The sequence below is a fragment of the Onychostruthus taczanowskii genome, unplaced genomic scaffold (assembly GCF_017590055.1).
Source record: "Onychostruthus taczanowskii isolate IOZ18803 unplaced genomic scaffold, ASM1759005v1 scaffold18, whole genome shotgun sequence".
Lineage (NCBI taxonomy): Eukaryota > Metazoa > Chordata > Aves > Passeriformes > Passeridae > Onychostruthus > Onychostruthus taczanowskii.
Genome location: NW_024499017.1, coordinates 5076515 through 5080758, shown reverse-complemented (window position 1 = coordinate 5080758; position 4244 = coordinate 5076515).

Sequence of the window (4244 nt, the reverse complement as noted above, 5' to 3'; positions counted from 1 at the left end):
CCGATCCCCGGCCCGCCCCGCCGGGCCCTCCCCCCGTCCGTCCGTGCGTCCTCCCTCCGTCCCTCCCGCGGTGACGTCACGGCACCGACAGCGCCCCGTGACTGCCGCCCGTGCCACCGAGGGACTGAGAGAGAGAGAGAGGGAGACCTCCTCGCGCTCCCCGCGCCGCGGGGCCTGCCGGGAGTTGTAGTCGGCGCTCGGCGCCCAATCGGGCGCGGCCAGCGGCGCGCGGGCGTGCCCACCCCGCACCGAGCCCGCCCTCACGGAGCCCGCTCCGCTCCGTGCTCGCTCCCGGTCCCGGACGCGGACCCGCTCTGTGACCCCTCCTGCAAAGCGCAGACGGCCCCACGTCAGAGCAAAGGAGCAGAATTCCCTTGCGGCAAGCGGAGCGCTACTTTCTAAAACACCGCATGTAAATAGGTGGTGCTCTTGGCACCAACTAATGGCTCGAATAATTAGGTAGGATGGCGTAAGCTGAGGGATGTCGCTTGGGTAACAAATGCTGGCTCCAGGACTCTAAGCTGTTAGCTGCTTGCGGCTCAGTGGGAGCAATCAAGCAAACACAGAATCGCAGAATGTTGGGCTGGAAGGGACCCACAAGGATCCCCCAGCTCCTGGGCCGGCCCAGGACACCCCAAGGACCGCACCGTGTGTCTGAGAACCTTGTCCAAACGCTCCTTGAACTCTGGCAGGGGTGGTGCTGTCACCGCTGCCTTCGGGAGCCCGTTCCAGTGCCCAGCCACCCCGGCTTGCCCTGTGGCACTTGCTCATGCACTTTCTGGTCACCACAGCTGCTGCACCAAGGCTGTAGAACTGTGGGGAATTCTCCTCTGAAACCTATTCCAAAAAGAATTTTGAAACATGGAATAGTGTCTTCTCAGTCTTGCATCTTGTGAGATCTGCATCTAAAAGTTTTTAACTATAAGGAAACTAATTAAAATATTCCTTAGCAATGTATGCTGTCAATGAAGGGAGCCCAGCAGTCAGCAGGGAGATCACAGAAGCTTCAGGATGCTCTGACTGCACGATAACTTACCACAATCTATAGTTTTGCCTTGCACTAAGATGAAAAGACAAAAAGAAGGGCAAAATAAAATAGAATTTGTTCTTGCAGCATAAGCATGTGTTCCCTGCAGGAGATGGCAGTATAGAAATTGTAACTGTCCTGATGTGTCTGGAATTTGCACTCTAAGAAATCATACAACTTGAGGGAGCTTAATACTTGAGTCCTGTGTCCAGTTCTGGCCCCTCTCTTCAAGGAAGACACTGAGGTGCTGGAGCATGTCCAGAGAATGGCAGAGAATTGATGAAGGGTCTGGAGCACGGGTCCTGTGAGGAGAGGCTGAGGGAGTTGGGGTTTAGCCTGGGAACGAGGAGCCTCAGGGGTGACTTCATCCCTCTTCTATAACTCCCAGGAAAGAGGGTGTAGCCAGGTGGGGGTCAGCCTCTTCTCACAGGCAATCAGCAACAGGATGAGAGGACATGGTATTCAGCTATGCCAGGAGAGGTTCAGGTTGGACATCAGGGAGAATTTCTCCATGGAAATGGTTGTCAGGCATGGGAAGGGGCTGCCCATGGAGATGGTGGAGTCACCATTCCTGAAGGTGTCCAAGGAATGACTGGACAAGGCACTCAGTGCTCTGGGCTCCTTGACAAGGTGCAGATTGGTCAAAGGTTGGACTCAATCTTCTTGGAGGTCTTTTCCAACTAAATGATTCTGTGAGTCTATGCTATGGCTCTAACTTAATGAAACAGTCACTGTGTGCTGTGGAATTAGTAAAATATTAATCCTTAATACATATGATCTAGGAAGATTTTAGGTTTGTGCTGAAACTTGGGCATTGATGGGATTTAAACTACTACTCACAATTAGTCGAGTTTGCTTATAGCCAGTTATGTAATATTCACAGTTTAATTTGTTATGGGATGTGAAACTCATTAACCAGAAATATCATTGCTATGTCTAAGGCTTCATTACTCAGTTGAAAAATCATCTGAACTAGTTAGTGTGTTGTGACTCTATGGCCATCTGGATATTAATATTGTTTGATTCTGAAATAATTCTAATTGTTTCCATGCACAGGGTCTTTCCATATTTGTTGCTGTTTAGACAGATCCCAACAGGCATGTTGTAATTCCAGGCATGCATTTGTACCTGGATGTTCTCATTAGAGCCTGTGAATGAAAGTGAGACAAGAAAGCTCACATGAAGAGGAATTAGCTACAGTGAATAATCCTCAGTCCAGAGGCTCTTAACAGAGTGCAGTGAATTCTCTGTGAATTCTCACTCTCTGTGCACTTCTGAGGAAGATCAGTAATCCGTGCTGAAGAAAGCAAGGCTAAATTAAAAGCTACTTTGTGACATTGCAATTCTAGTGGAAACAGAATGCATAATATTAAAAAATACTTTGCAGAACTTGGGATAGCAGGAGTTTGCCTAAGTTTGCCCAAAATGGGAAGTTGCTTCTAGTGCAAAAGCAGCCATATGTTTTTTACTTATCTTGTAAAGCACTGTCCTTGCCATTATCACTTCCCACACACCACTAGCTATTTCTTTACTGAAAATACATGAGCAGCTACAGCTACTGTTCTTACAACACTTAAACCAAAGATTCATGCTCTTCTTAGGGTAGACAATTCCCTTTTCTGAAGGAAGCCTGAACCTTTATAAGGAGCTCAGAGCCAGTTGGCCTGTAGCCTCTCTTTATCTCTAAATCCGAGGTCACGTAGCAAGACAAGCTGGAAAAGTATGTGTAATTGGATTAACTGTGGTTAAGAAAAACCCTCATACATTCTTGAATGAAAACAGATCTAGGATGAACGAGTCAGTAAAATACACTATACATAAAATGACTTCTAACAGCTAATTTTTGTCTAAAAACTTTTGGGGTAATCTTTTGGTTTTCAAAGCAGCTGAATTAGACTTTGTCTTATTGTTAAATAATTGTTGTGTCAGATTACAGCAAATGGAGCAACCACAGCAGTTTCCTGTTCTGTTATACCAAAGATTATTCACTATGCACGTCCTCGGTGAAAAATACAATCAAACTTGTTCTCTTCATATGGGTGGATTTGAACACAAGTATTTGATCCATGTTCTTTGATGAGATGCTCAGACTGTATTTCTAATGAATATGCTGAATTAAAGATTTTAATATTAATGACTTGTTAATTTCCCTTAACTGTGAAATAAATCTTGTCTTCTCTTTTTCTTGTCTGCACTATTCATTCAGAAAGCTATGACATAGGCAAGGCATTAGGTATTGCTTTTAGTCCTATCTACTGCTGTCAACTGAAAAAGAAAATGGACTATATGTCCTGAAATAAACAGAGTAATTGGTTATGACATGACCACCTAGCTGACAAGATAAGAATTTAGAGAATATGTAAAAGTTAAGTATTTAAGTTGTTTAAGTTGGTATTGTAAGTTATTTACAGTGAACTTTATAAAGCTTTTTATTTCAAAAGCAGATGTATGTCTTTGAGTTCAGTACTTCCATTGCCAACATCATCCTTTCTTTTTATCTTGTCTTCACCATAGCTTTCATTTTGCTTACTTTGTTGTACTGCACCAAAAAGCACATCCTTTCTGCATTTGAAACTGTAAAGAGAAATACACCTTCCAACCTCTTCTTCACAGCTAAAGAGCAATTGGGGTGTGACTGGGAGTGAGTTGGTAAAACAATTGACGTGAGTGAGCTCACATCAGTCTCCAGGGAATTATGTCAACCTCTGTGCTTGAGGTCCAGGGCATGGATGGCTGATTTGGCATTTGTTGGCTACTGAGAAATGAAACCGTGGCAGTAACAAGGGCAACTTTATTTCACTTGTGGTTTTGTGAGGACAAGTTTCCTTTATTTATTCATTTATTTAATATGCATAGGTGGTTTCTGTCCTTGTTGCTTCTAGGCTGTGTTATTGCATCCAGATGGGGATACACCTTGATCTGGTCAGGAGCTGGAGTTATTGCATGTGACTCGAGAAGGAAGGAACGTGCTTCCTGTGGTATTTGAATCCTTTCCAAACTGTGGCTATTTTTTAGGCGTGTTGTGACTTTGGGCTCCAAAAACCTGAGGGCTACATTGTGCTGTGTTTTATTTTCCACACATCATCCGAAGCTGGATAGCTAGGAATTCTGGATCTGCAGCCACATCCCAGATCTGTATTTGTGTTGGAGTAATAGGGATTCCTCCCCCCTTCCTATGGGCAGCAAATCAAAGCCAGCTGTGCAATTGTAGCCAGAA